The following is a 26,475-nucleotide window of genomic DNA, read 5'->3' on the forward strand; positions in this document are numbered from 1 at the left end:
TGGACATGTTCCTGTGTCACTTGCTCCAGGTGATCCTGTCTTGGTGGGGGGGTTGGTCCAGATGATCTCCAGAGGTCCCTTCCAACCCCACCATCCTGTGACAGGAGCAGCCCTGGCCTCACTACAGCTCACACAGAGCCACTGCAGGCCCTGCCAGCTCCATCCCTTCTCCTGCCTCTGGAGTAGCCCCAGCACTTTCCGCATCTCTGAACCCCAAATGTACCTCATCAATGTGTATAAATATAGAAAGAAGGGGTGCTAAGAAGATGGACCAGGCTCTGCTCCATGGTACCCAGCAACAGGACAAGAGGAACAGGCAGGAACTCATGCATGGGAAGTTCCAGCTGACCGTGAGGAAGAACTTCTGCCCTGTGCAGTCATCAAGCACTGAACAGATTGTCCAGAGAGGGTACGGAGTGTCCCTCACTGGAGATATTCCAGAACCCACTGGACACAATCATGTGCTCTGTACTCTGGGATGGCCCTGCTGGAGAGGAGACCTAGGACCTGACGATCCTCTGTGGTCCCCTCCAGCCTCAGCCATCGTGGGATTCTGTGAAATAACCCCAGAACCTTCACAGTCCTGCTCAGCTTCTCACACCCTCCCCCTCTTCTCCTGGCCCCAAACCAGGCACACCTGACAGTGCTTTCCCACACTGAGGAAAAAACATTTCCCTGTGCCCAGACCCACACCTTCCCCATCACCGGCAGCCCAGCTCTGGTGGCTTTGGTCCTGGAATCCCAGAGTCATTTCGGTTGGAAAACACCTCTGAGACCATCGAGTCCACCCTGTGAACAATCCCCACCTCGTTACCCAGCCCAGCTGAGTGCCACTTCCAGTCACTTCTTGGACAGCACCAGAAACAGGGACTCCACCACCTCCCTGGGCAGCCAGCCCCTTCCAACATCTAATCACCCGTTCGGTGAAGGAATTCCTCCTGATACCGGACCTAAACCGCCAATGGTGCAGGTTAAGCCTATGTGCTCTCATCCCGTCGTTGTTCCCTGGGGGCAGAGCCCGACCCTCAGCAGGCTACGGCCTCCGGCCAGGGGGTGGTAGAAAGGGACACGCTGCCCTGCCAGCCCGAGCCGGCATCCTGAGCTCCTTCCTCCGCGTCCCCCTCACGGCCACCCCAACACCACGCCATCCTCCGGCCCCATCATGCCTCCCTTCATCCACTTATCACCCCCTCCATCTCCTTTTCCCTCCCTCCGTCCCTCTCTCCCTCCCTCCCTCGGCCGCCGCCTCACGCCCGCCCTTCCCGGCGTCGGGGCGGAGCCGGCGGCAGCAGCAGCGCGCATGGGCCCCGCCGCCTGTCCCTGAGCCCCGAGCAGGGGGCGTGTGCCGGACGCGGATCCCCCTTGCCGGGCCCTTGCCGCCCCTTCCCGGCGGCTCCTCCTTACCTGCGGCGGCCGCGGCCATGGCGCTGCGGGCGGCGGGACGGGGCTGCTGAGCGGCGGTCGGGGCGCGGCCCCGCGGCGGCGGAGCGAGGTGAGCGCGGCCAGCAGAGGGGAGGGCTGAGGGGACAGGTCGGCATAGCACCGGCGGTCGCGATAGTGTCGCGATAGCGCCCTGCAGGTCGTGAGGGCGGCGCTGGGGTGGGTGATGGGGCGCGCGCCGCGGCCTCTGTCGCCATGGGCGGGAGAGAAAAAGGACAAAATCTCGAATAAAAGCATTCGTGGGTTTGTCGTGGCGGGGTTTTGTTCGTCCCGGGGCTCCCCTTTCCCGCTCCTGGAGCTCCGCCCGTGTCGCCGGGGGTCCCCAGGTGGGCGAATTCTCCTGTGGCCGGGGAACAATCACTGTCAAGGAGGGCTAATGGGCATTTCAGCCCATGCGTGCCATCCCCGCGTGGGGCTCGGCGCGGGGACGCGGCTTTGTGCCGGCTCCATTGTCCTGCTGCCCTTTGTGCGGCTGCTGCGGGCACGCAGGGCTCGTGTCCTGGCCAGGGACGGTGTGAGCAGCGCCCAACAGGTGCTACGTGTGCTCGCGGAGGTGGTTTATCCAAATTACCTCGGGGAGCTTCCCGCCTCGTTGCAGAAGGAGGTGAGCGGTGGATGCCGGAGTGAGGTCTATAGGGACGGATCCATAACACTTCTGGGCTCTGAGTGAGCAATGGCAGCTTGGGAAAAAGGTAAATGAACCTTTGAAATTCGCACGTGTGTACTCACCTGTGGTGCTGTTTTTTCTGCAAACCGTGTGTCCCATCTTGTTCTCCCTTGGGAATCTGTCTACTGTGGCAAACGGCTGTTCCAGACCTGACCGAGGGCTGCTGGGTTGTTTGGAGGTGAAGGGAACGAGTCAGTTTTTGTTCCTTCTCTGTCCTTTCCACGTGAGATTGTGCAGAAAACAGCACTTTGGACAGAGGCTTGGACAGGCTCCGTGGGTGCCCAGTTTGTTGTGTTTGTTGGTCCTGGCGCTGGGAAGAATGTAATTGAGAGGAATAGGTGGAAAGGCAACAAGGTAGAAGCTTAAAATATGCCATTTAATTTCAAGAAACAGCCGTAAGTGTGTAATCCAAAGGTGAGCAGACACTCTTCTTTGAAATTAACTGAATGAGTTAATTTCCAGGACTCTTAAAATCTATTTCAAGTGTTTAAGGTTGGAGCTTCTGCAGCATAGGGACAAATATCCTGCATGTGCTTATTGAGAACATGCGGTTTTTTTCCCACTGCACAGATGTCTTCTCTCTTAAAATCAGGTTAGCCTTGAGTGCACAATTTATTTTGACTGGTAAGTAAAATATTAGATATTCTTTATGATAAAAGAGCAGTAAATAGTTCTTGTGCTTGGACTGGTTTGTTTTCATGAAACTGATCAGAGCCGTACTAGGGTGCGTGCATGTGGAGCTGATGGGTGTGTAGTGTTTGAATACACTGGAGCCAGCTGCAAGAATCAAAATTCTAGTCATTTGAGAGCATATGGTGGTAGAGATAATAAAGTGGGGGGAAATGGGGTCAGTCTGGCAAAATGCAAAACCTGTTACTTAGGGAAACAGAACTGAAAGTGTTACTGTGGTATAAATGGCATGTATAATGCACAGAAGAAATATTAGTCTATTGCCAGAAGCAAATTATTGGCCAATCTTTCAGCGTGTGGTCTTAATCTGGAGTTTGTTTTTTTGAAGTGGTCTTTGTTTCTTCAGAAACTCGACAAATACATCTGAGGCAAGTCAGCAGAAATATCATCCGGGAACTGCTTTAGTTTTTGGGTTTTGTATTCAGTCTGTAGCTGGATGTTGCAGTGGTTTTGTATCAATTGCTGCTGCTGGGTTGTGAAATATCGGGATCGCAGCCCTTAACAATCTGTTTTCTGTAGTGCAAAGCGAGGGGAATGATGATCATCATGTTCAATTTAAGGGGGATGACTCCAGTGGTGACTTACTGCCTGGAGAGAAGATCCCAGAGGGAGTGGAGGAAATCCAACAAAAAAGGGGAATAGTGCTACTTTGGCCGTTTTCCCCCTGGGCTTCTGGTTCTTTTGTGAACTTCTGAAAAGGAAATGTCATTTTGCTGTCTGAGTGCATTGTTTTGCATGAAGTGTCAGACCGCATTATGGGGATGATTCTAGTCAACTTCCCCCATTTCAAAACAAACACATCAAATACAGTAATACGTTTGTACAAAAGCTCAGTGTGTTTTGCAGGATCCCAATGTCCATATTTCCAAAAATAAATTATGTTTTTAATACTTTATTATGGCTAGAATAGTTTTTGTAGGAGAGAAGAATTGAGGGTTCCCTTGGCCTTTGGGAACTGCACTCCGCCAATAAGAGGAACTCGTTGGCTTTTTCATGAGCTAGGGGATTATTTTCATTTGCATTTCCTCAAAGTATTCTTATCTTTGCAGTAGTTCTGATTCCAGTGGCTGTGACCAAGGCAAGAGCTATTGTCTCTCAGGGTAAGCACAGAAAGGGAAGAAGATGTAGGTAAATTTGTGAATTTTGGCTGCAGAACCAAATTGGTCCCATGGGACTGTGAACACGGATGGCCTCTGCCAGGTGTGGTGTCCATGGGCCTGGTCCTCTCCCAGGTATGCTCCTCACCTGCAGCTCCTGGATCTGGTTTCAGCCTTTGCTGTGCAGCAGCAGCATTGTGTACCAGCAAGGCTGATGAGCTTGCTGCTTGTATGGGTTTGATGATGGGCCAGGTTAGGTCCAAGCTGAGAAGGATCCTGACAGAGCCGTTCTTCCCCATCAGACTCGTGAAGGAATTTGAACTTGAGCAGGTTGTGAATCTGTGTTTCCAGGAGTGGAGATGGTTCTGTGTTACTGTTCGGCTCTGGTAGCTGCTCTTGGGATATCTGATATTGCAATAAAAGAGAAACAGATTGCAGTGTTTATCAACTTTTAAAGTCCATAACAGCTTTCCTTGGAAAAACCAGCCATTTTGATATTTGGGGTGAGGCAGGTCAACAAGTCTGGGCAGTCGGAGCATGTGGATTTTCCCAGTGATTTCTATTCTTATGCTAATCTTCTCAGCAGGCTGGCTGAGGCTGTTGGAGAGGAGGGGAGTGCACATCGAGAACACTAAAGAGAAGCCATTTTTGGTACTTATTGTTATGCAGATAAGGCTTTCCAGCCAACGAGAATTTGGAGACTCGCATAACCCGAGGATGTGATGCTGCAGGTCAGGAGTAATTTAGCAATTCTAACCCGGTTTGGCTGAAACTGTTCCTCTTCAATATTAATTTTGAGGGGTTTTGTTGGCTTTGCTTAGGTTTTATTTTTGTAAATCCATGTTGTAGCTGAAAAGTTGTTATCTTTGCTGCTGAATTAAAGTTGGAAAACATCAGTTTTCAATTTTTAATTATTGTGATGGGTAAGAAGTGTAGGAAGGTAGCAAAACTGAGTTGCTCATTTGAATTATTGTTCTGTTTTTCTGTGTGCCTTGCTGTGTTTCTCCCACACTGTCTGCGAGCTCTCAATTCCTGCAGTGCAAAAGATTTAAGTTATGTATAGATTGTTGAGTAGTTTGTGCATGTTCCTAGGGAGGTGTGTGTGTCACTAGAAACCAGGTAAAAGATGTAAATCTCACTCACAAGAATTCCTTGTTGTATATTGGCTTTCCAAGATTGCTTTAGAAATATGAGCTACTGGAGAAGTCTGAAGGAGATGCTCCAAGTTAGGATTTTGTTGCACAGAACAGGAAACTGCAGCTCTTTGTGGCCTCTGTCTTGTATAATCTCCCCAATAATATATGGGGTTTCTGCAGTGCAAAGTGCTGGGGCTCTTAAGCACGTTAAGAAGTCTCAGGGTGTTTATTTCAGTGGTGTTTTGTGGTTCTGAGGTCTGTGCTCACTGCAGTAGATCCGCTTATCCATATTTGTGTGTAATGTTCGATTCTTTGGAAGTGTGCAAAATAATTAAAAACCGCCCTTTAAACTATTTAGTAAATTGGATTTGCTTTGCCAGCAGTGGAACAGAACTTAATCGTGTTTAAGCTGCTGTTGACTTTTCCAATCTGATTTTCCCTGGAAAGAAACTTTACTACCTAGTTGTTAAATGCACAGTTAATTACCTGCTGATTGGTTAAGCTGATAAACCAATGCTACCAGGTTTACTGTAATCAGGTTGGTAAATGTGCCACGGATGCGCTTCCTCATGCTATTGTCTTGCTTTATGATTAAACCCAGTGTTAACTCTCATCATGCTCACGATTTCCATGTATTTAGTATTGTCAGGTGATGATTGACACTGAAGTTACCATTCAGGGGATGTTCTTGCTCTGTGCTTAAGTTACGCATATGTACTTCTGGAGTTCATAGTGTCATCTCTTAATAATCTAAGAGAATATGGCTTAGCAGCTTTTAACCCATGGTTTAGGAAATAAAATGTATCTCCACTTCTTAAAATAGTTGTTGTAGGCAACTTTATAGTCTTTCAGTCTTATTTCAGTAGCTATGTTGCAACATTTTGATTGTGTCCTGACATGGTGGTATGAGGTCAGTGGTTGAAGCAACAATAGCTGTGCATCTGTTACTGATCAATGAATCATTCACCCTCTTGGTCATCTCAGTTTTGCTGATGAAGAAGCTGCAATCGCTGCCCCTCCATCCCGTCCCTAATGTGCCTGGGGTTTTTGCCTGCCTTCATCTCAGTACTGATGTTTGTAGGTAGAATACATTGATTTTTGGTGTATCCATTATAACTCATTAAGAATCAGAGAGGGACTGGAGTTTCTCCAATTTCCACCATTAATTCATTGAACCAGGACTGCAAGCACTTTGGAGCCTGGCTTCCTGTAGATTTCAGGGTAAAATTAAATGCTTAAATATCCTTGAGGTTTTCTGTTGGATGGAGAGACACTTGGTGAGCCACAGTTGTGGGCTTAGGTCTTCTGGTGGCAGCTCTTCCAATGGGTGAATTGCTTTTAAGATACGTGGATGAAAGGTGGTTTGCTAAAAGCTTTGTCACCCCTTATTGGGAGATTAAGAAAATCAGTTTTCTCAAAAATACCTTTGATGGCAAGGTGTTAGGTTATGTGTGGTTTGAAAATTCTTGCTTCTTACAGAAAGACATATTTAATTCTCTGTGTATTTTGTTATCTGAGACATACTTATTACTAACTAAAAAAATTTCTATTAAAATATTAAAGTTAAGTTGCTATGCTTTTTTCCTTCCTTTAATTTCAGTAACAATGTTTCCTGGCATTTGGGCAATGAACTTTCTGGCCTTGATACTCAGGATGTTCAAGGTGTCTGTGAGTTCTCTAGGGAAAAAGAAGATGCAGTGCTTGGTGTTTTGAAAACAGTTTGGTTTTTTGGTGCCAACCTAAAACTAAGACATTTTCCAGATCTAAATGTTATAATTTTGCCATATTCTTACAGACTTCACTTAGGCATAAGAGTGGTTATTATGAAGAAAGTAGTTGGACAACCCTGTTTGTGCACAATATTAATTGCTGCAAGAGTCTATGAGTGTTTGCTGATATTTACCCTTTTCCTCCTTGTTATGATTCATGAATGTCTTCATTAGATTTCATAATAGCAACCTTGTGCCAGGCCTTTTGTGTTTGTGTTTTACAAGAAGCATCTCTAGAGAATTAGCTCCTGCCTTCTGGGAACAATCAGTCTCTTAACAGGGTGATTTCAGTAGTTTTTAAAATTTATTTTGACTTCAAAAAGGCTATTATCTTGCTTCATAAGGCACCTTGCTGGTTCTTTCCCCCAAATTTACATAGCACCAGATACATTGTGGTGGAATCTTTACAAATTTTATCAACAATTTGCAAATCAACTTTTCATGAACTATGAATACATTTCAGTAGCTGCTTTCCATAACATGCCCTTATGATTATCATCTTATCCCTTACACTCTTCTTGGATAGAAATGAAAATTGCTGTTTGGGTATCATGATTTGTTGTTAACGCTTATATGTGTATTTATAATGTATGGATGATGGTACTACTTTTGTACTAAAATATAAAATGTAGTTTTTTTGTAAAACTTGCAAATGAATGAGCAATAGCTATGAATATTCTGATAAACAAAAAAAAAATTCTTTGGCACAATCTGTAAACCAGATTACGGTGCTCCTTCCTCGCTTCTAGGAATCTGTAGAGGTGTAATATGTTCACTGGAGGTTGAATCACAAAGGAGTACTTGATTTTTATTTCAGCAAAAGTTCTGGTAACTTATTTTTTAAGTGTAAATGAGATTCCATAGTCGTCCTGTTGCATGATGCACAAGGCAAGCTTCAGACGTAAAGTTCAGTCATTGGTAACTGCTGCAGCTTATTTCATTGAAGAAACAGGAACAAAAGTTTGTTTGTAACCACTCTGGAACTGAGAACAAAGGCTGCAGGGACCTTTGAACCCTTGTGGCTGTGCATCTGAAGGAGGAATTGTTCAGGAACGGGAAAAACTGCCAGAAGACCAGGGATTTGCTTTTCCCGACAACTTTCTCCAGCAGTGTTCAATGACTGCATTTAAAGCAAAAAAAAAAAAAGAAAAAAAAAGTTGGTTAATTGGAAGACTCCCTTACTTATTCTTCCCACTGAGCTCTGATTTGATAATCAAGAAATCAAGCATGCTGGGATGGTTATTCTTACCTTTTTTTTCACCAAGGCAAGCTTTGAACAAATGAGTGTGTGTGCTCTCTTTTTTGGGAGAAATTTAATGATTGATTGCAACCTTAAACATTATGTTCTCTCCCAAATGTTCTGTGCTAGAGATTCTGGCGTGTGAAGCAATTTGTTTCCCCTGCTTCCTGGTGTTGTTCTGACTTTACAATTATTTTTCATTCCCTGGTGGCTGTCTCCTCAAGGAAGAGGGTAGGGACTTATCAGTGTTCTGAAGAAATTGTTACTTCTTTGCAAAATGTGTTGACTGGCACGTTGGGTCTCCAGTGGGTTGTCCAGTGTGAAGGTTCTGCTGCAGGCAGCGATTTGTGCCTTAACGTTCACCTTCATGAATTTTACAAGGCTTAAGCAGAGGATGGGCTACACTGGATGAACAGATTCTCCAAATTGCTTCATGCAGAGGGAGAGAAACCCAGTATTGAGGGTTTATTATTTTTCCTTGAGTAGTGAACATAACACACCAGCTGGAAGAAACAGAGTTGTTCATTTATATTTCTCATCCTAAACATGCAGCTCATAAGTGTGCTCAGGCATGCATGTAATGTGTGTGTCTGTCCCTCTTTCCCCTGCTGGAGAAACACTCTGTGCTGCTCTGCAGTTCTTTGAACAGAAGGGAAAAGCTGGGTTTGCCCCTTAAGAATTGAATTAGGTGCAAAACAAGTGGAGGCATGGAATAAGATCTGGAATCTGGTTGTCTTTGTGCAGTCACCCTTGGAGAGGATGCTTCCGACCAGTTTGCAGCCAGGTGATGTTTGTGGCTGCAGCCACCTGAGTGAGAGCTTTTCTCGGGGTGTTCCCTGCTACCTGGTTCCCAGAAAGACACAGAAGGAATTGGGAAAACTCCAGTTACCAGAAAGAAGAGTTAGCCATTGGGTATGATCTGGCTGATCATACCCATACAGATAAGTATTTTAAGCAGTGATTCCTCTTGCTGCTAGAGAAGAAAAACAAATCAATTTCTTTCAAATTATCAGGGGCCTCCAGTTCTTCGCCTCTTTTTCCTTTTCCCTGAGGGATGTACACATGGGGTGGCACTCAGGGTGAGGCTGTTGTAGATCCTTGTCATATGTTCAGCCTGCCATTTCAGCTGTCCTGAATGACAGCAGCTCTCAAACGTCTTGTCTTTGTTCTTAAAACTGTTGATCTCTTTCTAACCTCTGGCTGCAGTTTCTGTGAAATTAGGCTGGGCTGTGGGGAGATTTGGCTTTGTAAACCTGGTTCCCAGGAGCATGGGAAAACTGTGTGGTGGTTGCCCTTGTCTTTGAAGTTCTTTATGGGATATGAATTGGTTGTCACTGTGCTCTTGACTTTCTCCCCTGTTAAGATATGCAGCAGCTTGAGCTGCTCCAGTAACCTCTGTTCAGTCACCCATACACAGAACAATTGCCAATTGCATAAGGAAGCCAATACACCCGTGGCTATTCAGTTATGTAGCCATATTGTATTAATTTTAGAAGAATGTAACTGTCTGGAATACAGTTTAGGACCATTCTTAACAGTTTCATGTAGATTGCAAGAAAACTTAGTTCTGTGATTGCATCCCTTGCTAGAGGTACTCTTTGCATTTCCTGTTTGGCAACTGCCAGGGTTAACAATTAAACCACAGTTAACATCTATGATTAAAACTGGAAATTAAAACATATAGATTGGTGTCTTAGAAAACTTAATTTGTCAGTTCTTATCTCTAGCAAACGTGTGGAGGAGGGGTGCCATATGGCTGCTAAATATAACTCAACTTGCTCCTGAAAGCAGTTGAAAAAGTACAGAAGTTCACAATCTGATATCCGTGTTGTTAATAAGAATGTGCTGCAGAATTGTAGTGCAGACTAAGGTAATGGGAAGAGAGCCAAAAGTAATCCAATGAAATGTAAGTATTTCCTGTGATGGGTGATGGGGGCTGACACACTGGGGAGGTGCTCAGCATCCTGCAGACACTGGAGCCTTTCTCAGCAGTGTCTGCAGTGGAAGGGTGGCAGGAGCTGCCCAGTTACACCAGTTTTCTGCTCACCACCCTTGCGGTCCAACAGCTCCTAATCCTTGTTTGCTTTAAATATTTGCACTGCTGCAGCCCAGTGCTGGGATGGTGGAGAACTCAACCTGCTAGAGCTGAGTGAGTAAAATCAGGAATACAGGGCTGTGGTGGCAAGGCTTGAGAGTAGTTATTCACAACTTTTAATTCTGTTTTTAAAATTCTTAATACTAAAATTTGTGGTATTTTGTGTGGACATACTGCCAAAATACACTGTGATCCCATGTTTTAAGGTTACAACTATAGTTGAAATAAGGAAACATTTCTAGTAAGTATTTTCAAATTGTATCTGTGCATGCATTAGAAGGAAGTATAAGTTAGTCATACACTGTGCAATGGATTATTTCTGTGTATTTTTCAGCAGTGGATATTTTTGTGAAATACTTTGATTGTGAAATACTAATCTATAAAGGAGATTAATCATTTTCTGATGGGAAAACCTGTGAAAAAAGTAGAGCTCCAAAATACTTGAATACTTGTGATTTCCTCCACCTCCCCCCCCAAAAAAAAAAAAATTACCCAGCCTGTCATACAGTTGTTCTCACTCCTCTTTTTGAATGCAAACATCCAAAATAGGTGTTGAACTGATTTAGCAAAGCACTTTAGTATATGTCTAATGTTAATCCAAGGGCTCCTGATAGGGTAAAAGGCATTGCTTAACTGAGGCAGAAACATCTGATAGGAAAAGCTTATCCTTGAAAAGAATCAGAAGAGAAACTGTATTGGTTATATTCCTTCAGGCCTTTAAAATATTTCAAAGGATGAGTATAGACTTTCTGATGGGGTTTTGGTGGCTAAAAATGCAGTTACACAAATCACAGCTTGTTGGGGCAGAGAGAATTAATTTATGCGCTTGAACATGGGCTCGTCCACTGTTTTCTCTGAAGTTGAATTACAGACAACAAGAATGCACTTTGTTGTTCTTTAATAATAAATAACAGCATAGCAGTTTTGATCTTCAAAGCACTGCTCAGACCTTAATTAATCTTCATAATACTCCTGTGAGAGACTTAAAAATACTCCCTACCCTTTTGGACAAGGAGCTCCTTAGCATGGAGATGTTGGAGGGTTTGCTCTGGGCCACATTGTCAGGGTCAGCTGGGACAATTGCTCAGAGATTGTTGGCACTGGGAGCTTTGGCTGCTTCTGGAGGCTGTGTTGCTTTTCTCATTTATGGGTTAAAATTTCAGAAAAATTTGAATACACAAAAAACTGCAGTTCTTTAAATTATTTTGGATTTCCAACTGAGTGTTAACTTATGCATATGCATGTTGGAATTTCCCTGTTGAATATTCCTGTAGGCAGGAAAGTGCAGAAGGTTTGTGTTAGTGCTGTTGTGTGGGAGCAGGTATGGAAAACTGCACTTCAGAAAGCCTGGGTCGCAACTTCGGTGTGACAAGGTAGAAAATAAAAGTATATAAGTCTTTGAAAGAGTCTATCATAAATACATAGAAAGTGTCTCTCAGTTTACCTTCCCTAATTGTCCTAATTATTTGTGTTTAAAAAAGGAGAAGAAGAGGAATTAATGTAGATGTTGATTTTCAAGGTTTTCCCAAAGTAATTGCTGATTGGAGTTTCAGGACAGATTTAGACAGTACATTGCCCTACATTTGGAGAATAAAATAGGAATGGCAGAATGAACTGAGACTGTTCAACTCACCTGGAGAAACAGTTCAGAAGGAATTATAATGTAAACTCTTGAAATGTGTGACCAGTGGGATCCAGGCTTGTCACATGTGCATTTTTCTCACCAACAGCAGGAGGGAGTTCATTGAGAACTGGTTACTGCTGCAGATAAGGAACCCAAAACATGGGCTGTCAGGAGAAAGGCAGAGGTGTATCAAAGTGTTCACATCTGTGTTTGCTTCTGACATAACATACCCACGGGCAGAATGTTTAATGTTTTGTTCAGTAGTGTGTAAACTCAAACTACCTTTTCAGAAACTGGGATGCTTCAAAATCACGAGTAGCCCCTAACTGATGTTTTTGTACTGAGCTCTGTGAATGCTTTGAGGTTGTAATTTCTGCTGGAGGTTGCAACAATTTGCATGAGGAATGAACATGGTACTGGCTAGTGAAGCAGAAAGCTGACAACCCATTAAACGGGTCTGAAGGATTCCTCAGCATGAAGAGTAAAGTCAGCAGAATCCTGGAGCCAAACACCAGAAAAGCCTGGTGCACTTCACCTGGTGACCTTGTCATCCTGGAGAAACCTGGCAGGATGATGCTCCCAGCACTGCTGGGGTGAAGGTCTTTTCAGCATCCCCTGCTGAGCCAATTGTTTGGCCCATGGGTTCCCAGGAGAAATTTGTGAAGTGTTTAAATGTCTTTTTAAAATTCATTAGAAATGCAGTGACTTAGGCTGACTCAAGGGTCCATATTGATACTGCACTTTGTTTTGAATACAAGGTACAAATAAAATGTCCAAATGGAAGAGCTGTGAGAAGTTTCAAGAGTTCTGAACTGTCAAGTCTAATTTCTGTTCTAAATACTGTTGAAATTTTTATTAACAAAATTCTGCAAATAATGTGTTTAACTCTGTTTGGTTTATGTATGCTTTTCTTCCACATTTTTGATACATCAGAGCATCAAATTGTGATTTAACAGAGGGCAGAATATATCCTTGTTACAGAGCTGCAACCTCATAACCCATAAAATGCATGAGAGGTAAAATCTTCTCTAGGTCTTCCTTCTCTGACTTTGTAACCTCATTTCTGGATGTTCCTCAGAGATGCTCAGAGGGATAAATTAAACATCAACAAACAAGTTGGAAAAGAATTTGTGTATTTTAGTTTCCCAGGTACTGTGACAATAAGGAGGGTTTTGATTGCTGAACAACACACGGTGCTGGACCAGCTGTGTCTGATAATGGATAAGGGAAATCCCATGGCATATGCTTTGGGACAGGCAGAGATCTGCCTTTCTGAAGCACACACTGCTGAAATGCTTCTGGTTAAAAATGACTGCAATTATTTAACTTGCCTACCTTTCACAAGTTTTTAAAGCTATTTATGCAAATAGCAGTTTCAGTGAGATGACAGTAAGACCCAGGAGTTGTTTGCTGTATGGTTTTCATGCCTCCTTGAACTAATTTCTGGCCCTAATTGTGTGCATACACATGTAGTGCTCCTGCACTCTCGTGTGTGTCTCCTGGGAAAGGTCTTTTCTTCCCTCCCAGCTAGGCATTCCTCATGCTGCCCACCAGAGCCAGCTTCTGGGACTGGTGACACTCATACCTTTTTAAAATGAAGAAAAATCTCATTCCCCATTAGCGTTGCTGATAGTTTACCTACCCAATATGGACTTTTAGAAATGAAGATGGAGGTATTTGACGTGTTACTTCATAGGCATGGATAGATGAGTTAAAGTATTCACTTCTAAGCCTTTTAATTCTTGCCTGAAATTTTATTAGCACATTGCTAGACAAAGTGCTGTATATAAAGGGCTAGAAAGTGTATGTAGATTTGAAAGTTTTCACTGTTATATTTAATTTTCCTAAATAAATTCATCGGCAGCTTGTTCTTTCCCCAAATGCTGCATCTTCTAAATCAGACTAATCTGTGTGGCATTCAAATCCATACAGCAGGCCTTGTAAAACTCAGGGAAGCGCTGTGTGGATTTTCTCAAGTTGGTTCAGCAGCTCTTGAGCTCAGCAAGTCCAACAGACCAGAAACTCCAAAGAACTTGGGTTGTTCTTGTCACTTAGGACAGGGGTAAAGAAATATTCTCTGTTTCCAATGGGAGTATTGTGAGGGTTCAGTGAGCGTGGTCTTAACTCTACTTGCATCAGTGGCACTGGTTCTTTGTGGAGTAAATTGACACCTTCTCAGCACTGAAATCCTGCCCTGTATTTGCCTGATCTTTGAAAGGATTAATGCACGGACAGTGCGTGGATTTTCTTGTGTCACTGCTTGTTCCTGCTTGTGGGGAAATCCAGGCGATTGGGAGAATGGTTTTTGAGAGATGGTTTGTGAAGGTTGTTTGCTGACTGACATATGGTGTGGCATACGGTGCTATTTACCACCTCAGAGTCTGAACTTAGAGGGAAATGATTTTCTTTTTTAAATGTTTAACTCTATTAACTAGTTGTAGACATCTTCCAATATTGCCCTGGCCAAGTTAATTTACACCTTCCTTTTATTCAGCTTGTCCCATCTGTTTGTGACTGTTTTCTTCCTTGTTTTTATTCTATAAATAGATTTTAGAGTTTCAAGGGCTGAGGGTCTCAGTAGCATCAAGCACTTGTAAATCTCGTAGCCTTTTACCTGTAGCCTCCAAGGTCTCAGACCTTGCTATGATGTGGAAATGGAAGCCAGGCCAACTACTGGACTGAAAAAAATGCTTATACAGCCTGGTGTAAGATCTTCTTTCCAAGTCATCCTGCTTCTCCCCCGGAGTAACAAACTTTTGAAACGGTGTTAGTGAAGATGAAGAAATGATATCAAGAGGTTCCATTTTTTGTTAAAAATCTGGTTTGTAGAGGAAGAAGAAAAAAGTAATAGGGGACAAAATTATTATCTTAAAACTTGGGCAAATGGAGCTTTGAGATGATGGAGTTTCTGGAAGAGTACATCAGTCCTTTTTGCCCTGGTGGGAGATGTTGAAATAAAAAGGCTTCAAAGGGAGATAAATGCTCTCAGCTTTTCAGGGCCAACTTTTGATACCATGGAAGTTGCTGGTGGGTTTGCTTTCTTCCAGCTGGGCCTGTGTAGGTATTGAGTGAAGATACTAAAGATGTTTATTTGCTTTTATATTATTGCTTTTTCGACAAATACTTAAAGTTTTTTTTACATGCAGAACCGCATATCTTAAGAACATGAACAGAAGTGAAACAAATGCTCAAGTGTAAATTTACATAAAAGAGAGATGAAAAGAGGACCTGAAATATACAGGGAGATGTAGAATGGTTTGTGTTTTTCTGAGCTTGTTTCCATCTCTCTGGCTTATATTAGTGTCATTTCTCTAGCAGAGGCTGCAATTTTACAGAAAGAGAAATTAGGAATGTATACAAATACTTTGAGAATGTTTCCTCTGCTCCAGTTCTACTTCCACCTCCTCCAGTCTCACTGTGAACATTCTGATTGAACTGTGGGTCTACATCCTCATAAAACAGTGTCAGGATCTGTGCCACTTCCCTCTGAACAGTCACCTTGTGAACATTCCTGCAGAGAGAAAGCAATAAATGTTTCTCCTCCCCCATTCCTCACCTATACAACTCCGCCTGTTTCTTTTCCTTTTTTTCCCTGAGTCATAAGGAAATGGTGGTCAAAGCTCTAAGCAATAAACCTGTATAGACTACTACAGCTGCTGCTTAAATATTAAGGTGGTAGAAAATTTTGAAGTGACGGTCCAGCCTCCATCAGCTTTCTGTGTTTCCACTCTATCCCAGCTATACAGATAGAGAATCTCATTCCAGGATGCAAAATGATGGTATTTGTAATATTTTCAATGTAAATGGTAAGCAGGATGTAAAGGAAAGGGATTTTTACTTAGATTATTAAGTTCTTTGTGATGTGAGGCTCTTTCACACAACAGAAAAAAGTATTCTCTACTTATTGGAAGCTTTGCAAAGATTAAGAGATTCTAAACAGAAAAATCTGTCTGGATTTGTCATTTAGAAGTTTGTTTCTTCAAACCAGTGTTTATAAGATGCAGAAGAGATTAAGGATGTCAGAACTGTACAGTAAGGAGGAGGCAACATAGGTATCTAGTCTGATGCTTAAAATACAGAAGACAACTTTTGGTGGCTTTCTTAAGTAGATAAAACATCCTTGTGAAAGCGTTTAAAGGAGAGCTGGTTTTGCTTACAGAGGCCATACATTTAAATAAGCTTAAAATGTAAACACAACTGCATGCCTTCATGGAGACATAAACCAGCATGCCTTACATGTTCCCCTTCTCTCCCAATGGGACTTTGTGCTAGCCTAAGTTTGCCAAATGACACCTTTTTGTTGGTAATCAGGAAGATTGTCAGTGTTTTGAGGTAAGTTTGACTGTGTGTTACCCTGCATACTGAAAGTTATGTGCTTAAAAACCTGGTGCCATAGTAAAATCAGCTGATTGTGGTATCAAAGAGTTCCCTGCCTGAATGAATATTGTAGTGTCATCAGTCTGGTAGCCTACTCCTTGTCCTGTCTGTAGATGTTCTCTACAGGATCTTGGGATTCAGCAGAGGTGGAAAATGACACACCAAATGGAAGAGATCCTGTGCTCACAGCTCAGCCATTCCAAAAAGAGGGAAAATCCGCCTGCCAGTGGCCATAAGGGCCACTATCTCAGTGCTACTGGTGTTGAAGGGACGTCTTTGTGATGTAAATGTCACGGGGACCCTGCTGGCCCCACAGCAAGGAGATCATTAAAACATCCAGGTGTGCCAGTGCCTAAACCCCCGGGCTTTCTGTAGGGGATGTATGTCCATGAGGAGGGGATTTCATCAAGGCTCCAGCTGCCTCCAAGCCAATGGACAAGCCAATTTAAGGTGTCAGCAGGAAAGAAATGTGTTTGAGGTTCACCAGACCCAGTTCCAGTTGGTACCTTCTTGCAAAGCCAGTTTCCTTGAGTTTCAGTTCTGACTCCATAGTGTTCATCAACCATGGGGCACCAACTGCTGGCCGGGGGCACAGCTGTGACCCAGCTGGATGTGCAGCCCTGGACCTCTGTCCCTGCCTTTCCTTCATTGCTGTTACATTTTGCAAGATGTATCCGATTCTGTGTGTTTTACTAAAGTGTGGCGGAGGTGTCTCATTCACTTCCCTCGAGATATTTTTTTGTAAAACTGCAGCATGTGCTGCTTTGCTTCAGCAGAACCTGAAGGCTGAATTTGAACATTTTCCTAAGGTTCTGAAAAGAAACCTTTTTGAAGGTTAAAAAAAAGGGTTGTCAAATGAACTTAATGTTATTTTTAATTTCAAATAATTTATTTATTTAGCCATGTTATTAGAATATTTTTAGGTTGCTTTTTTTTCTCTTCCTAGTGTAGAAAGGGAAGATTAAATGACCATATTTTGGAAGTGGGGATGAATCTCTCTGAAGTGGCAGTAATAAACCTTTCCTCAGCCTTGATGTCCATCCTTTGGAGGAAATGTTGACAGAGCAGTAATGTTTGTGTGTCCTTTGATGTGTGGGGCTTTGACATCTCCTCAAACTCACTGTTGCCTTAAATAGCCCCAAATATTACTTTGAAGCAAGAGGAGCAGGAAAAGCAAATGACTGACGAGACAAATTTCCTTAATAACTTCCTATTTAGCCAAAAGATAAACTGGTTTTCATCTGATATTCTTAATTTATAGCAAGACTGACCAACTGAGACCCATATAAAGTGTTTCTACAACATGCTCCAAAATCAGCTTCTGAACAAATAAATCACTTGCCTGTGGCTGGGTTGTTTTTTAATCAAGTTCAAATAGAGATTCCTGAAGTGCTTTTATTGAAGCAATTTTATTTTATGATAATTAAAAATGTAGGGCTGCTACTTTATATTGCCAGCTTTAGAGGGGCAGGTGTGCAGCGTAGAATTGAGGCAACTGTTTGGGTTTTGCTTTTTTAAAAATTTCTTGTGCAAATCTCTGAATCTCTTCTGGTTAACTTTGAGTGGATTTGTGCTGCTGTCCTTTGAAGAACTGAGCAGTGTGTTTTCATAGGTGATGAAATGGGAGAGTGCATATTTTGGGTGCAGCAATCCTGCACATGCCCTGCACGGTTCAAGCCTGGTCTGTACCATGACACCCCTGTGGTGTACAATCACTATTTAAAATGCAAAATATGTTAAAGAATTGCTGTTGCTGAGCAGACACCTATCAAGGTGAGTGGCCTTTAAATATGATTTACCTGTTGAGTGTATCTGTCTTCTGAATGTTATCAACAATATTTCTGAATTACAGAATTGTAGGGACAGTGGAGGGGGTTGAATCTTTGAATAAGTAATCTTTAACTGTGCTGTTTTTGACAGTTTAAATATTATTGACCAAAAACATATTTATGTTTGTTCAGCACGAATGTTCTCCTCTGTAAGAGTCACCATCTGTCTCATTTCTTCTGCATCTGTGGTGGTTTTTGTTTTTTCTTTAACTCTGGGTAGACTTATTTTTAGAGTTTATATTAGGTGATTAGAAGTTGTGGTTTGTTGCAGGTATTTTTCTTTTAACAAAGAAAAGAAAACTTAAATTTATTACTTAATATAATTTTTAACTCTTTCCCCCAGTGGTTTGATACTCCCCCACTGTTTGGTTATGGTATTAAGCCATGAGCCATTAAGTTATTTCAGCTTCAGTGAGTGATTGCTGTTCCCCCATGCTGGCACTTCTTAACCCAATTCTGCCAGACCTCTCTGGGTTAGCAATACCCCAGACCATCGTGAGAAGTCCAGGAAATAAGTTCCAGCTACTTCTGTCATGTTGGGCCAGCAGCAGCAGCATTGAGTTCGGTATTAATTTCAATTTCTTTGTGTCTTTCCTGCGGTTATGCTCCTGCTGACTTCAAATGGGTTTGAAATTGTTCAGCATTTAGGAAGAAACAGCAGCATCTGGTAAAACCAACACTCAACAGTGTAGTGCTTCCAAGGTCTCCAAGTACTGGAATAGAGGTCAGCATGGGAAAACTTTTCGAGGGAATTCCAGTCACTGAAGTCTTGGAAAAAAACACTCCCAAGTGTAAATGGAGATGTGTTAGGACCGGAAAATCTTTGGCATGGCAAGCAAGATGCTGCAAATAGTGTTGTTTATCAGTTTATTTATCTATTTAATCTCCCCCCAGGGGATTTCATAGTTATCTGCCTTTTGGAGATCATTTTTAAAACGATTTTTTCATGGCTGTTGATGATCACTGTTGTTTCCTTTTAGAATTGTTAAAGCACCACTTTTCAAATAATCACAGAATATTCTGAATTGGAAGGCACCCACCGGAATTATGAAGTGTAGCTCTAAGGGAATGGTCCATACCGGGACTGAAACCACAACCTTGGCATTACTAATTCTGCACACTGCTTTTAAATGTCTTTTTCTCCTTTGAGAAGAAAGCATTCATTATATGCCTTGTGATGTGAGGTTTGCAGAACTTAGTGGAATGAACATGACACAGCTTGAAATAATAGAGTGGAAAAAAATCCCTCGCTCAAGGTAGCTTTAAAAGCAAATTAATTTTCTGTGCATCTGACTGATTTTATTGTGGTGCTTTGGTGGTTTTTCTCCTTCTTGTTGCTCCCTTAAAAGCTTCAAGGAACTACCAGAAAACTTGTGGCCTTAGAAAAGCGCAGTGCCATCAGGTATAACTGAAATTTCCTAAGTTAAGATCTTGTCAGCTTTAAACAGAGAGGAGGATCAGGCAGGTGTCAGTAGTGACAGTTTCAGTCATTGTTTTCATGGCTTCTATGTAAGTACCAGGAGGATGTGTTGTAGAATATTATTTAGGATGATGAACCCCAGTCAAAGAAGGATATTTTTAATTCACTGTCTGAAGGAGTAATTTCGTGGCTGTCAGGATGTTTCAGCCAACACGAACCACACCTGAAACCAACTTATTTTTCTATTGTTGAGCTGTTGGTGATTCACTTACATTTTGAGACAGGTTAGTTGCAGCCTTCATTAATGAGTGTTTTGAATCATTTAATCGAGCTCTTTCTCATAATTCATACATTCAGAAACTTTTAAAATGCATGGAGGGGATAGGGAAGAATGTTTTTGACAGCATTTCAGAAAAAATAAAATCACCGTCATTGAAATTTTGCATTCAAGACCACAGGACTTTAGGGCTGTATCTACCTCACATGGTTTTATTTAAAGACTTTTTATAGTTTCTTTTCTTTGCTAATAAACCAGTTTGTGTCCAAGTTAAATAATTTGACCATCTAGTTTTAAAAAGTGCATTTTTAAAAATCCTTTGCCTGGTTTATCTGCAGTCGAAGAGAATCTGGCCAGCCCAACCTGTGCTCCAGGCTCAGCCCTTTCCAGCTCTGGGGATGAGCTATGCTGACTTCATGGGAAAGGGAAAGCTTTCAAAGTGAGTGGGTTTTGCTCAGCACCCTTTACAAGCCTTCACACTTCTGGAGGTGCAGAAAGCCAAACATTTCAGCAACAATTTGCTTCGTTCCCACTACTCCTTGAAGTTGCAGATGCACTTGATTTACGAGGGTGCTCCAACACTGCTGAACCATCAGCACAGCCCCATGGGTTCAAGGCAGGGCATAGATTTAACTTGAAGCATATGCTGCGCTGAAATGGGATGTAAACCAGGATATTATTGCATTTTGTCAATTATACCATTGCTCTGTACTTCTAGGAGTAAAAGGGTGTTTTCCCCATGCTTGGGGGAAAATGTTATTCTTCTTTGTCACATTTTAAGATTTATAGATTTCCTTTTTTTTCTGAATAGGAAACTTCAGAGTTCTTCCCCACTTTTGTAGTTGAGCTATATAGAAAAGATTTCACCACGATAACATATGGGAAAAAAAGTGGCTTGGATTCAGTCTGAGCAGGAAGACATCTCAGAACATTCATAGCTCAAGTGATAAGGGAGAGTTTCAGTCAGAAACCCACCAGGTTTGAGTGACTCCACTGTGCTGACTTTCCCTCTACTCATCAAGAGATGTTGAACATCTGTTTGAGTTGAGGCCACAACACTAGTTCCATTTTTCCACCTTCTTTCTCCTTTTATTAGAATAAAATTTTGAGGCTTATATTGTCTGGCCTTGCCTCTTTAAATATAGATTATTTTATCTGACAAATGCTGGATTTTGGCTGCACCTTCTCTTCAGTGACTTGTGTATTTAAGAGGAGGTCACCACTTGAGCGTGAGAAAAAGTGGGTTATTGAATTGCAAAAGAGCATACTTGTCTCTTTGAATTCCTTTGAGAACAGCCTACTTTATGTGTATTGCTGTTTGGAATTGGCCCTGTGCATTTGGCAAGCACAAATGGAAATGGGTAATAGAGCCAGAATATTGTACTCACTCTTCTTTAGTGCTGCATCCTAGAGTGTCTTTAGATTTTACTGAGGTTATTAGATTATTAAATTAGTGAAATGTGTGTTTGTGTGTATTGGAAGGAGCTTTTAGTAGTCCACTTTGTTGCAGTGTTTTTGGAGACTCAGAATTTTTCACCCTATAATCACATTGAATAAATCATGGCATTAAAAGTCTTCTTTTGAAATAGAATAATTTATGCCTTGCAGCAAATACTTCAGCGAGATGAACTTTTTAATTTAATAACTTTGGAGACCTGTCTCTGTTTAGCATGTTGTAGTTATGATTTGTTTTCCATGGATGTTAGAGCAAAACAGTGGTGGCAGTTTATGATGCAAAGGGATGTCCTCAATTACAGAAAAAAATAGAACAAGGATATATATTGAGGGGAGAATTCTCATTATTGTCATGAAATTTAGCATTGCTTTCTGCTTCCACTGAAAGTTTTAGGAGAACTTATGTTCAAAGACCACAGAGAAGCACTGGGCAAACAGAACTCATAGAAAAGAATTTTGAATTATTACTTGGAAAAAAAATTTGTACATTTCCTTTCTTTCCTGGCTTTCTTCCAGCTGCTGTTGGTGACATTAAAATAAACTCTGACTTTTGGGCAAAGGTGGGATTGTGGGTTGGATCAGATGCTTATTCCCGCTGTGAATACTTGTTTATTCTGGGGCTTGCAGTCATTTTTGTTTATTGCATGAAGTTCCTCCTCCCTGATCTGCAGCTACAAATGAGGGTTCCCACATGTGCTTTTCCTCCCTCTGTGTGTGTGGAATCTGTCCCTGCGATTGCTGGAGTCAGAAATGCTCAGCACAGGCTCCAAGCTGCTCATAAAACCAAGTGAGTCTTGGAAAATGGGGCCTGGAGGCCTCGGAATCAAATGTTTCTCTGCATTACTTCAAACATAAACCTCCAGCAGCTCATCCGTTATGATTTTGCACAGCACGCTTTGGGTTTTAAAAGCTCCAGCAGATATGAAAGCATTGATTATTGGCAAACTAATCATCCCAAATTCATCTGGGATTTCAAAGGCTTTCTCTAATTGAGCTGTTTAGGAAATTGGTTAGTCAGAAGATATGCAATGATAACACCCATTTTCTTTGGGGAATATTTTTAATTCATATGTTATATATTTGATACTTAGAATCAAATAATGGGGAGACTATTAACTGCAGAATGTTCCAAAGGAGCTATAAGCAAAGTATAGGGTTAGGGTTAGGAATTTTCCTGCCTAAAAATTGAATTTCTGGGCTGGCAAATGAGTGTTCTTGTAATTTCCAGACTGGTATTTAAAATGTATTCAACTTTGCAGCATCATCCTTGTTTTGAGGCATTGTCTGCCAAGGGCCATCCAGGTGTTATTTCATTTTGGGATTATTTTTTATCTAAAACACAGGTATTTAACTGAAGTCAAGCACTCAGTTGCCTACACCTGGCTCAGTGAGCTTTTGCCAAAGAAAGGTTCCAAGAGAATTGCTCCCCAGCATAAGACAGTTGATGTTCTAGTTCTTAGCTCTTTGTTCTTTAGTTTAAGTACTACTCTTTCATATATATATATATATATATATATATATATATATATAAAAGGTATAAAGAAGCTCAAGGAAGAACTACTTAGTTATAAAACTGCTTTAAATTATTTGAATGCTGCTTAATAGGCTGCTGCAGCTTCCAGTTTTAAGATGATTTAAAAACAACAACAGCAATCTGTGATGGTTAAGATGCAGGAGTCACATATAACTAATCTTTTGTCCTAAGTCTTTTGGTCATAATTCTTTTTAAATTGTTTATTTCCTAGTATTTTAACTTCTGACTGTTCAGCTAGATATTATTTTGTTCTTTTGCAGAGTATGTACACAAAATACATAAAACGTTTCAGTTATGGCTTTAGTGTAGAGCAGGAAGTGGAGTATTCCCATCTTTCTTGCAGAGGTTCTCTGTAATGAGGCTTCAATCCATTGCCCTCTCTGGAATCAGATTTCTATAAGTGACCACCTTGTATGTGATGGCTGGAAAAAGAAAAAGAATAAATAGGATAATGAGAAATTTGGGGTGGAGTTTGGAGTACAGAGTTTGGTAGCCAATATTGCTGACTTGCCTCTTAGATTGAAATTGTAAAGTCTTTGACAGAGAGTAGGGATGGGGGATGAGATGGAATTTAGCTGAGCATGGTGCTGTCTCATTTTCCTTGATTTGCATTGGATATCTGCAGAGCAGGAGCCTGAAGATGCTTTGCAGTGATGCCATTGTGGATTGGTGCCTCCCAACACTGCCCTGGAGGCACCGTGTCCTCCTGAGGAGGCACCAGGCACATCTGAGTTATTTCATGCAAACTGTCTGAAGGGCCGTTCCTGCTCCCATCCTAAAAAGAACACCAAAGTCGTCAGTTTCACGGGTCAGTTGGCTTAAATTGATGCATCTTTATGGATTTTTAGTGGAGCTGAAAACCAGGTGTGCCTCTAGTCCGTGTTGTCTTTGGAAAAACTGCATCACAATAGCATAGGACTGTGTGTATATGTTTATAGTAATCCATTAAGAACCACAAACCACATGCTGTGAATACATTTACCTAAAGCATTGTTTCGTGTTCTGCTCTGATTTCTCTTAATGTTTCACTCTTACTTTTATAGTGTTGGTTAATTTACAATTTGTTTAATATATCAAGTTCTAAACCCACTTAAAGGCAGCCATAAGGTCTTTCAGCTGAGGTGGCCATTATGCCCTTGAAAATACTGGGATTTCTCATTTTGGCATTAAATTCCAAGCTTTGGCATAGGCTGCAGATATTTTAGAGATGTGTGTGAGATACTGGATCTTCTAGACTTGAGAGGCAACGAATTGGAGGTTACCTGGAATGTTTGACCAGAACTCTGTTCCAGATTCTGTATATAGCTCAGGATTTTGCTATGGATTTGGCCAGGCAGAGAGTTTTGCTCTGGAATGGTGGATCCTGCCATCCAGTCTGTTTTTGAGACACCAGAGACACCTGAACCAGGATATAGTTCACTTCAACTGTTTGTCTCTCACGATCTGTAAACAGCTCATTTTACCCAAGCATTTCTTAGGGAACTGAACAGCTGAATTCAACTTGTGCAGGTAACAAGCACATCAGGAACAGGTACCTTTCAAAAGGTTTTATGTCTTCTCTAGTTAGCTAGCCTTTTCCCTTAGGTTTTTAGTTAGATATAAATACTTGGAATTAGGTTTTTTTCATGGTTTAGCCTCTCAATGGTTCTAATGGTGCTGTTGAAAATAGTGAAAAGCTTTCTGGAGAGGGATATTCAAGCAGTGTATGTGTTAAGCCTCTTTCTTCCAAGCTCTAATTCCAAATCAGCATCCTATACAGATCTGCTACCGCATTTCCTTAATCCTAAACAGTTCAGGATTTTTCCCCCCTTCAGAGGAATTTTAATTATTTTTGGTAGCACATGTGTGGAAAAAAAAAAGTAAAAAAACCCCTTTTGCTGTAGAGTGAATGACAAGTCATTGCTATTGTCAGCTCTCAGTGGGTTACTCGCATATAAATAAATTACAGGGGGGAGGGGGCGAATAATCTTTTGTTAACGTTGCATTCTGTTTCTCGTGGCTGCTATGGCAACAGATGAGCCAGTGCTGGATGGAAAAGCTTACTGGCACAGCAGAATGGAGTGATGAATTTAGCAGGAGTAAGAAGGGAAGAGCACAAATCCTTCGGCAATGCTGTGAAATGAGTCACCAATTAACCTGCAGATGGGGAAGGGCTTCCACGTGTATTTACAAATTATTGAAATCAGGTTTTGGCGATTATATTTGGAGCAGGAAGAGTGACAGACTGGAACTCTGGGGAGCAGTAAATTAGACTGTGTCGTTTGCAGATGATTCGGACTTCCCCCCCCCCCCCCCCCCCTTAGGTCCTTTGTGTTGCTCATAAAGGTGGAATTTGCTATCCTGGTGTTTCTTCAGTGGAGTCCTCAATGACTGGACCACCACACATTCCTGCCTCTGGACTTTGCCAAGAAAAGGCAGTGAACGACTTCTGTCCCCTGCCCTTCTAAGATTTTGGGCTAGAAGAGGTGCCCTTTCCAGTTTTCTCCTGCTAGGCTGAAAATAAAGGGGGTTAACCCTCCTTTAGAGGATAAATAGTTTTAATTCTGCTTTTTTCTTTTAATCTTCCATAGTAGAAAGCACCTCTCACACACTTCAAAGCTTGGCTGGAGTAGCAGTCTCGGTCATAAATCAGAATTTCGTTGGGAAGAGAAGGTTTTATTGGAATGACTGCAAAATGTCATCTTGTGCCATGCCTGGCTTTAGGTGATACTTTGAACTTGATAAATGTGATGAGGCTAGTTCTGCTTCTGGCTGGTTCATGACCCCTGTTTTTTTAAAATCACAAACTTTGGTTGGGTGGTGGGATATTTCCCCCCACATCTGTTCTGGCATGACTTCTATTATCCTGAGACAGGGATTACACTGAGCTCTTGGGGAGAGTACTTGTCATCTCAAGTTCCTGGTGAAATGTCAAGTGGGCATTCTAATTGCTGCTCCAGTGGGAGTGTTTGTGCTAAGGAGAAAGTTCCAGAGCATGGAATCTTCTCTGCAGAAACTTCACCCAGAGCTTTAGCAGTGTGGATGGTATGTAATGGAAATGTCCAGAAGTAAGTAATCGAATTATTTACTGTTAGTAAATAGTGCCAGACAGTGCAAATTGTACAGCTGTGAAGTTTTTAGCAATGTAGAGTTTTCAAAAGCCTGGAGGGAAGGAATATTGGGCAGGAGAGGAGAAGTAGAGGATGGGCTTAGCCCAGAGCAAGGGAAAGCTTGCAGGGAAAATCAGTGAAGGATGTTTAGAAGGCTGTCAGAAAGGGGTGGAGTAGTGACAAGATGCTTATTTTTTATTTTAGTGGAGAGACAAGAACACTTCTGAAAGAGTTTTAGCAAGAAAAGTTAGAGATGGATGAAGGATCTTACATGAAGAGTGTTTTAGCCAAACTAAAGGATAAACAAAAAAAATACTGTGGGGGAAATCACTGATGCTATAGGTGATGCTTCCCTCTTGAAAACTGAAGTGCTGGGGAAGAAGGTAAAAAGCTACAGGAAGCACAAAAACGCCTTCTTCACTGCAGACACAGATTGTAGGGAATAAAGTATCTTTGTGTACCCTAAATGGTCCTGTTGGAGAAGCTGTTTGCACTTTAAAAGCTTCAATCTGTGTTGTCTCTTTTCAGATTTTGACTTCATTATTTAAGGGGGTTGAACAATGTGGTTTGACTCCTGTCAGAGCTGGCTAAGGGCTTTTCTGGGTTGCTTTGTGTTTTGGTATTTCTGATGATCCCAAATGCAGGCAGAAAAATACCTGAGGTTATTACTTTGTGAGAGTTGAAATAGATGGTGATTGGAACAGGTGGGAGAAGAATTAAATGCCGTGAAAAACCA

The 26,475-nt window shown here is 41.9% G+C and overlaps 1 protein-coding gene across 1 annotated transcript in view; it reads left to right on the plus strand.

Moving 5' to 3' along the window:
• Window positions 1–1,286: 1,286 nt before the first annotated feature.
• Window positions 1,287–26,475, plus strand: part of ARHGAP32 (Rho GTPase activating protein 32) — a 238,606-nt gene continuing 213,417 nt past the window's right edge. The window contains exon 1 of the mRNA XM_071449843.1: window positions 1,287–1,492. The gene's annotated coding sequence lies outside the window, so the exon portion shown is untranslated. The remainder of the gene's footprint in view (window positions 1,493–26,475) is intronic.

The sequence above is a fragment of the Agelaius tricolor genome, unplaced genomic scaffold (assembly GCF_023055355.1).
Source record: "Agelaius tricolor isolate 1412-34295 unplaced genomic scaffold, bAgeTri1.0.p SCAF_29, whole genome shotgun sequence".
Taxonomy (NCBI): Eukaryota; Metazoa; Chordata; class Aves; order Passeriformes; family Icteridae; genus Agelaius; species Agelaius tricolor.